Genomic DNA, 9,771 nt, shown 5'->3' with positions numbered 1-9,771 from the left:
ATATATATATTTACACACATATATCTGTACACACAAACACACATACGTGTGTATTCACACTAAAAAAAACTATCAAACGTGTACAATTATGGAAAAATCTTAATTTGCCGCAGAGTTCTCTTTCTCCTCCTCCTCCTCCTCTTTTCCCGCTCTCACCACATTTCCACCCTCTCTCTCTCTCTCTCTCTCTCCTCCTTCTCACCCTCTTATTCTTCATTTCTCTATCTCTTTCCCAACCTCAATGTAAATGTCACCTCTCCATTCTCTTCCTCTCTCACATTACTTTCTTTGCATCTTTTATTCCGTCGCTCCCTTGACTCTCTCATTTCCTCTCTCTCTCTCTCTCTCTCTCTCTCTCTCTTTATTTTCTCACTTCCTTTATTCAATCGCTTCGGTTTAATTCCCTTCATTATTCTCACAAACTCATCCTCTTTCTCTAAACTTTAAAATTATAAATACAACCCACTTTCACAAATATAATTTTCCTCCCTCTTACTCCCGCGCGAAATAAATTTTAACATTAGACTCTCTCTCTCTCTTTCTTTTTCAATTGCTTCTCTTTCTCTCCTATTTCTATTTTTTTCAAGACTTCTTTCAGACTTTTATCAAACCCCTCTCTTTCAAACATCTCTTCTTCACTCTCCCTCTTTTTTCAGCTGATAAAAAAACTCTTCTCATTGAAACTTCTCTCTCATTTTTCTCTTCCTACACCTCCCTTTAAACTTATATAGGTCACTCCTCCTTTCAAATTCCCGTAATAATCCCTCTCTTTCTTTCTATCACCCCTCCTCCCCTTTTGTCATACATACACTTTCTCTTTTCTTTTACCACTACCCCCCCCCCTCACAATGTCTTCTTCATCGCCAGATTTCTTCTCTTTCTACTTCTTCCCCCTCTTTTACTTCTTCTTTATCTCTGTCTCAATGCGAACATTACTCTTCCCTCACCTCACATTGATCGTTTACCTTTCTTTTCCCCCCCCCTCTTCACAAAAAAAAAATCACCTCCCACTCTGTCAGTGTCTCTTATACATAAACACACACACACACACACGCGCTCACGTATACACACGTACATAGTCCAGTGCCATCTAGCGGCAGCAATTGACAATATCGCCATCAGTTCTCGTCCTTCTTGACCAGCTTCAACAGGTGTGAGTATCTCTCGTTCGTTCTAGACTTACTGTTGTGGTTGATGTTATTTTCAGAGCAGCACTGATCGAGCACATTTATAATCAGATCCGTTCCATTCCTGACCACCCCTTACTGTATCTAGTATTACACTATCCAGTGTCACTTTTGTTTTATTCAGACGGTTGGGTGTGACTGAGGCAGATTTGGTTGCTCTATCTGACATGTCTGTCATTCAATCGGAGACTCATTACTAAGGTTGTTATTGTTGTGAAATATCATCAATGCCGGTACATTTTAGTCGCATCTGACGATTTTCTCTGGAAACAGTTGATAGTTTTCTTCGTTAGACATAGAAAGAGATTGCTTTCTACCTGTGTATATTGATTATATTGGTGGGGCGATCTTGCCTATTTCGGACTGGTATCGAAAGGTCGCCGATTGGTGTTGTTTCTCCTTTGGTCGAAACCATTCTAGCCACGACCTTTCCGCCTTATATATAGGGACTAATTGCATAACCCAAAGTGTCCCACACGTACACACACTTTTTAAACTATACATTTTGTTTTTGGAGAGATTAGGCCTTATTTCTAGCAGATCCAACGACCATATAAGGCACCCTAGTCTTCTATTATAATTTCATTCACATCTTGAATGCTTTATAAGAATATGAAATCGTCCCCGGTATTATTTGACTGGAACTTTATTTCATCGCTACAGCATGTTGACGTCGGTGGAGTTTGAACTTAAAACGTAACGAACCATAGCTAAATACCGTGTGGTATTTTGTTCGACTCTAACATACACCTGCCAAACCACGGACAGCCAAAGGTTAACACATCTCTGGGTTCTGCTTTCGAAATTACTAACGTTTATCTATAGATATACATTCATATACATGCGTACATACACACGCATACTGAACTGTCGTTTTGTTTACATATATGTTTACACACACACAGACACCTGTTACAGTTTGATGGTTTACAAACCACAGTGTTTCAACATTCTGCACTGCCGATCATACACTTACATATTTATTTCTGTGTTATTGTTTAACCCCAAGTCTGTTCCCGACCGAGCAGACATATATGATCAAAAACATTTCATCTCCCCGTTTTTTTTTTTAAGACAGCAGTTGATCTGAAGATTTGGTTACTGTTTCCAGCAGATCAAGTGACCGTGTCTGTTCTTGGTTAGTTTCTTTTTATGCCAGATTGTCCCTTCTTAGCGTCAACCAAATACATTTTGTCTGTATTCAGTTCATAGCTGCTCCAACAGTCGTGTTTCTGTGCGTGTTTATATAGTTTAATTTTTGATATTGAAAGCACTATAAGTATTTTTTCTCTCAAAACTAAACTTAAAACGTGTAATACAGGGAGCTGAAAACTTCAATTCACTGCAATTATCCATATAATTCGTTCACAAAAATGCTATGCACGAAACTCGAGCATCATAGTAATTACTACCTTTTTCTTTCATCGGTAAATGCTAGTATTCAAAGAAGCGATAATTAAACAAAGGACTCGATGTAAGACAGAGTCAAATATTATTTTTAAAAGAAGTTAAAAAATAAGTTGCCGATTACTTCGAAGTTTTGCTAAAGGCGCCTTATCAAACTGACTGTTTGAAAACATAGCATTTGTCAAAACTTCAAAGTAATTGTATAAATGTCAAAACCATATTATGCTACGTTTCTATTCAGTTGCCATGAATATCGGCAATAACAGAGCTGCAGTTGTCTATCTCCAATTTTAAGATGTGTGTGTGTGTGAGTGAAACTTATATTCTGTCTTGGTTAGGAATTTATATTTCATTATCTCACACCTTTTGCTCTCTTTAAAGCGCAGGTGCACTCAAGTATGTAGTTTCTTTATATCCCTCTGCTCTCCTCCAGCTCTTTCTCTCTCTCACATACTTTTCCTTCGGCTTTTTTTTTTTTTTTTTTTTGGTCTTTCAAACATGTATTTCTTTTTTCTCTCTCTCTCTCTTTCTCTTGTCTCTACGTCCTTCTCACACATATTTACTCACTCCTGTATCTTTCTTCCTCTCTCCAGTTGAGGTTTCTATCTCAGTAACACTGCAAAATACTACATCCAACACCAACCTACTAAATAGCCAGTCGCTTGTATCCACTTCTGTAGTAACTTTACAGGAAGGCATTGTAGTGAGTATCAGCACTATAATCTATACCATTGCTAAATTGCCACAGCATAGACAAGAGTCAATACCAACATGTTATGACAGACACTTCAGCTCAGTACTAACAGAACAATTGTTGTCAATGCAGACACTAGAGATATTAATGGTACTTTTAGTATTGCAGCCAATACCAACACTGCAGATACTACAGCCAATAGTAACACTGCTGATACTACAGCCAATACTGAGAAAAGTGTCTATATAGTGGTTTAACTTACTAGAAATAGCAGCCAAACCTGCCTTAATTCACATCATTCCATCTTAAGCTATATTTAACTTCTGAGCCAACAAAGGAGCCTCTATAAGATCACTTGACATGCTACAAACAACTGCCAAATGACATCCTATTCTCTTTAAAACTGAACAAATTGGATTATGTAATTCTAGATATTTAAGATGGGATGGTCACAGATAGAATAAGTTGATAGAATACAACAATAACATTTAGATTATAATCGAAATTACACATATAGTGTCGAGAAAAAGTCATTAGCATTAGATTTGTTGATGTAGTTGTAGAAACACTGTCTGATGGGGTGGTCATGTTTAAAATGTCTTTAAGTCTGTCGAATCAGTGCTAAACAGCAACACCGCTGTTAGTATTAACAGTACAGGTGATAGAGGGGATCATTGGTTAACACAGGATCAGTATTGTAGCAGGTGTCGTGTTGTTTTTTAATTACCTCCATCCATGGAATTTAACACTGAATGATGAAGAATGAAACTTTCTTATCTATAGGCATAAGGTTACAAATTTGAAGGAAGCAGTTGGGTGATTAAATTTACCTCAATTCTTGGCTGGTACTTTTACTTTAGCTATTCCAAATGAGTGGAAGGCAAAGTGAGCCTTGGCAGGATTTGAACTTGAAGTATAAATGGTTATAACCAAATACCATAAGGCATTTTGTCTGATGCACCACTATCATCACCATAATGTTTCTAACAAAAGCACAAGGTTAGAAATTTGTGGGAACGGGGGTTATCTAATTCACCCTCTCACTGGTACCAGAAGGTAAGAAGCTGTAACTAAATACCACAACATAATAATAATAGCTTATCTAAGGCACGAAACACATCCTCTGGGAGGAAAAATGATCATCATTTAATGTCTATTCTCCATGCTGGCATGGGTTAGATTGTTCAACAGGAGCTGCAGAGCTGCCCCAGGCTCCACTTGTCTATTGTGGCATGGTTTCTATGCCTGGATGCCCTTCCTAACACCAATCACTTTACAGTGTGTACTGGGTGCTTTAAATGTGGCACTGACATGGGACCCAGTCTTATTTTCTTTAGTAGAAAGAGATGAGATATGAACACAGGATGCATAGAGTTGAAGATATGCTGTCAGTGCTCTGACATTTTGCCAACAGTCCCACCACTGGGGATGATAATGAAAGGATAAAAAAACAAAGTTGGCTTCAATGAGATTTGAACATAGAGTACAGAGTCAGAACAAATAGCCATTCTATCCAATGCTTTAATGACTCTACAAAACTGACACTAGCATTGATTCTCAAAATATTTGATTTCCTTTGGATTAGTTACAAATCATGGTGACATTTTAAAATATGACACTTGAAGATTCGTCTGGCAGAGTTTCGACCATCTCATCAAAACACTGCTACACTGTGTTTGTTTAAAGTGTCACTGTGTAGTCATCTTCATTATGTAACAATGGTATGTCTGGTATGCATCTCCTACATTTGAGACAGTGCTGCAGCTACACATACGAACATCCTTAACAAACTATCCCCCCTGCTAAAAAGACACCTAAAATTGCTCCCCAATGTACGCTATAAACATGGTTGTCTCCTTTCTTTATCTTTCCTACTTCTATTACAGTGACTTCTGCTGTATGCAGCTGGCTAGTCCCATGCAATTTCCGCTTATGTACATCTCATCTCGCCCTTATTATGCTCTCCTCTTCAGGTTCTGCATTTATCATTTCATTCAGTCTTTCCTCCTCAAGTGAAGGCACGTGGCCTGATGGTTAGGGGCATGCAGCTCACAATCATTAGGTTGTGAGATCAATTCCTGGCCACACATTGTGTCCCTGAGCAAGACACTTTATTTCACATTGCCCCAGTTTAACCAGCTGGCAAAAAATGAGTTGTACCTGTAATTCAAAGGGGACAGCCTTGTCACATTCTGGGTCACTCTGAATCTCCTTGTGAACTATGTTAAGGGTACGCATATCTGTGGGGTGCTCAGCCACTTACACATCTTTTCACAAGCTGGATGTTCTGTTGATCAGATCAACTGGAACTCTCCAGCCTCATAACTGATGGAACTCTCAGAGTTTTTCCCCCACATTGAACATCAGCCCGCTCAAATTCCCTCCGGCCCCATGTCTTTCCTGCAATCATCAAAAGTTAGCAATTCAAGTGGAACATTCATCTCACTGGTCTTGTTCTGTGGGTCTGCAAAGGCCAAAGCATTGCCCCTTCTTCCCAGACCAAATCAATAAGAAAGGGAAAGTGATATAGCAACTTGCATTAACTCAGTATATGACTGGTATTCAATTCATTGATTCTGAAATGCCAACTCCAGCTGGATTTGATCTCTAAACATAGAAGACTACTACTCTATGTTGATTTATTGTGTCAATATTTGTAGTAAGTGGTGATGGTGGTAGTAGTGATAGTGGTGATGGTGATGGTGGTCTGTTGTCACTGTTTAGCCCCGTGTCAGCCTTGAGTCAGCAGACCAATGAGCAAGAGAGTTCAGCCGTAGCCATTCCATCCTTTTTTCGCATCTAGGATTATGTTGTCTGATCTATCTTACATTTTTTTTAAGACGGTAGGGTTTGATTTGAAGGTATTTGACTGTTATTTCTAACGAGTTGAGTGATTGTACAGGAGTCCCTTCATTGCCTCATGGTCTGTGCACTTCAGTTGGTGAACCATCAAACTGTTTATAGCAGTGATGATGACTGTCGGTACTATAAAAGTGGTCTGATGCTCCACCAACTGAAGTGTACAGGTTATAAGCCAGTGAAGGAGCTTCTGTGCAATCACTCAACTTGCTAGAAATAACAATATAGTAGTGGTGATAACTGTCAGTGTGAAGGCGCATGGCTAGAGCATCAGGCTCACAATCATGAGGTAGCGAGTTCGATTCCCAGACCGGGCTGTGTGTTGTGTTCTTGAGCAAGGCACTTTATTTTCATGCTGCTCCAGTTCACTCAGCTGTAGAAATGAGTTGCAACATCACTGGTGCCAAGCTGTATCGGCCCCTTTGCCTTTCCCTTGGATAACATCAGTGGCATGGGGAGGGGAGGCTGGTATGCTGGTCTTCCATAAACAGCTGTGCCCAGACTTGTGCTTCAGAGGGTAACTTTCTCGGTCCAATCCCATGATCATTCACAACTGAAGGGAGTCTTTACGCTGATGGCTGTCAGTGGCAGGGGTGGTTGAAATAACTGTGGCTGTTGGGTGATGGGCAACACCAATTGGGGAGACTACCAGCCATAGGATTTACCAGGGAACCCTAGCTTTATAAAGTAAAAAATGGAAAATAAACTTGTTAAGCTGGTGGGTTGGCTGAATCATCCTTAGAACATCAGACAGACAAAATGCTTTGCAGTTTTTATTTATGATGCTTCATGTTCTGAGTTCAAATCCCACTGGGGTCAACTTTGCCTTTCATGGTTGATAAGAGAAAGTACCAAATATTGGGGTTGTTATTATCAACTTCTCCTTCCCGCTCAAATGTGTGACCTTATACCTATATTAGAAATTATGTAAGTGCCAGGAATAATAGTGTGTGTGTGTGTAACTGAATTGTCTAAGACACACATCAATAAAAACTGCCTCTTGTATTCAGTGAGTTAGTTCTGTGATATTTGGTGTTACTGTAATATTTTTAGCCCGAGACTTGGCTATAACAGCAGTTCTCATGAGGTGGGGACCACTTATGGAGTCACCTACGAGGAATGGAAAGGGGGAGGACCAAGTACCCATGTTTAATAAAATTATGATGGTTTTAAACATTTTAAACTTGTCCAACACTGGCAAAGAAAGACATTCGGATGCAAAAACTTCCATCATCCCATTTATAAAAAATAATGGGGTGGGGAACGAATTTTCACTAATACTTGATAGTGGCGGGGTGGCTGGCATTTTGTCAGTTTAAAAACTACTGGGCTAGGCTGGACTATCAGGCTAGGATAACCCATGCTAGTGATTGTAACAGCAGTGGTGGTGGTGGTGGTTGCGGTGACAGTGGTTGTGTCACTGGGCGTTGTAGCAGTAATAATAGTAATAATAATTATAAGGGGGAAGGAGGCAGGTTATGACATCAGCAGCAGTAATTGGTTGTTGTTGTTGTTGTTGTTAGTCATAGTAGCTGTAGCAGTCTATCACAGGCTGACAATAAAAGACTACCCTGAAGTGAACTAGTTTCACTGTAGATATTATATAGTTTTATTGATTCTTGCAAGGAAGCTTCTCTCGCTATACCCACTATACTTAACCCACAGCATTTATTTATATAAAGCTCCCTTGTTTAGTTTAGGGATTAGTCACTCTCATTGACCCCTGACAGCAATCTTGGAACTCTCCTACTGCTCCTCCTCCTCCTCCTCCTACAGAAGCCTTTAATCTCTTACCTGCTATCTGAAGATCTTGAATGTTGCTCTTCATTTTCATACTCCCTTGCAGGATTACTGGTATTATTTTTATCTCTGCTGGACAAATAGGATGTCAAGTTGACCTAAGCAGAATTTGAATTGCCATCTCCCATCCTATACATGTGTGTGTGTTTTCTTTTACTGGTTTCAGTCATCTGACTGCAGCCATGCTGGAGCACCACCTTGAGGGGTTTTAGTTGAACGAACCGACACTAGGACTTATTTTCTAGTAGTACTAGAAAATAAGTCCAAACCACTAAGTTATGGGGACATAAACACACAATACCAGCTGTCATGCAGTGAGGGGACGTGGGGACAAACACACACACACATACACACTTATGCTAAATCTCCTTTACTCTCTTCAAGTTCTTGTTCCAAGCCAGATTAGCCCTTATCAAGTAAACTTATAGTCAAAGACATTCCATCCTTAGTCATTTTGTCTTTGTGTGTGTATATTTAGGGCTATATCATCAAACGTGTCCCTTTTTTAAACATGATTGTGTGTGTTTGGCAAATTTGCTGCTATTTCTAGCAGGTCGGGTAGCCTGATAGTGCCCCTTTCCCCTCACTGGCTCGGAATAAGATATATCACATTAGCTGTATGAATAGCCAACCCTTTTACTTTTCTCATAGTATATCTGAAATATAACAAACTATCTTATTTAACCCTTTAGCATTTAAACTGGCCATATGCAGCCCAAATATTCAAACAGCTAGGTTTGTCCTCTCACACCTATCCTACAATGTCGTTCTAAAAATAAACACTTACATCATCAAAATCTTGAAAATATGAGATGCTTCAAAACAATGTGAAGAAACAAGTTCTACGTGTGGCTGAGAAAACTGAATTCTAAAGGATCAAATCAAGAAGTGCGTGTGTGTGTGTGTGTGTCATTATCGTTATTCTAACATCCACTTTTCCATGACTGCATGTGTGAAACAAAGTTCATTGCAGCGGATTTTCTAACCCTCAACCATTTCCGTGAAAGTTCATGGCTCAGTAAATAGAGCATCAGGCTCACAGTTATGAGGAAGTGAGTTCAATTCCTGGACCAGGCTGTGTGTTTTGTTCTCGAGCAAGGCACTTTACTTTTTCATGTTGCTCCAGTTCACTCAGCTGTAGAAATGAGTTGCTTTGTCACCGGTGCCAAACTGTATCAGCCCCTTCGCCTTTCCCTGGGATAACATATCAGTGGTGGGGAGACAGGAAGCTGGTATGCACGGGCGATTGCTGGTCTCCCATAAACAACCTTGCCCAGATTTGTGCCTTAGAGGGTAACTTTCTAGGTGCAACCTCAAGGTCATTCTTGACTAAAAGGGGGTCTTTACCTTTTTATATAAAAAGATACTTTTTGTTTTTATTCTTTTTGCTTGTTTCAGTCATTTGACTGCAGCCATGTTGGCGCAGGGTGTTAGTCGAAGAAATCAACCCCAGGACTTATTCTTTGTAAGCCTAATACTTATTCTATCAGTCTCTTGCTGAACTACTAAGTTATGGAGACATAAACACACCAGCATCAGTCGTCAAGTGATGGCGGGGAACAAACAAACACACACAAATATATATTTATACAACAGGCTTCTTCCAGTTTCTATCTACCAAATCCATTTGCAAGGCTTTGATTGGCTTGAGGTATTAGTAGAAGACACTTGCCTAAGGTACCACGCAAGTCTCTTGTTGGATGGCAGAATCAGTGTGATAGAGCGTACCTTTGAATTGCAGGTACGATCCATCCAACAAGAGACTTCTATACATTTTCCTTCTACCTAATTTCACTCTCAAGATATGGGTCAAATTGAGTCTAT

The 9,771-nt window shown here is 39.7% G+C and overlaps 1 protein-coding gene across 2 annotated transcripts in view; it reads left to right on the top strand.

Annotated features, from left to right (window-relative positions):
- Nucleotides 1-9,771, top strand: part of LOC106868335 (uncharacterized) — a 102,585-nt gene that overhangs the window by 36,520 nt on the left and 56,294 nt on the right. The window contains exon 1 of one of the 2 annotated variants that reach the window (XM_014913541.2): nt 1,001-1,153. The exons of the other annotated variant lie outside the window; for it this stretch is intronic. The gene's annotated coding sequence lies outside the window, so the exon portion shown is untranslated. Of the gene's footprint in view, nt 1-1,000; nt 1,154-9,771 lie in introns of those variants that run through there. 2 annotated transcript variants of the gene reach the window in all.

Source organism: Octopus bimaculoides, chromosome 14, assembly GCF_001194135.2.
Source record: "Octopus bimaculoides isolate UCB-OBI-ISO-001 chromosome 14, ASM119413v2, whole genome shotgun sequence".
Classification (NCBI taxonomy): Eukaryota; Metazoa; Mollusca; class Cephalopoda; order Octopoda; family Octopodidae; genus Octopus; species Octopus bimaculoides.
The sequence above is the reverse complement of the archived record's forward strand: the minus strand, read 5'-3'. Positions and strand labels throughout refer to the sequence as shown.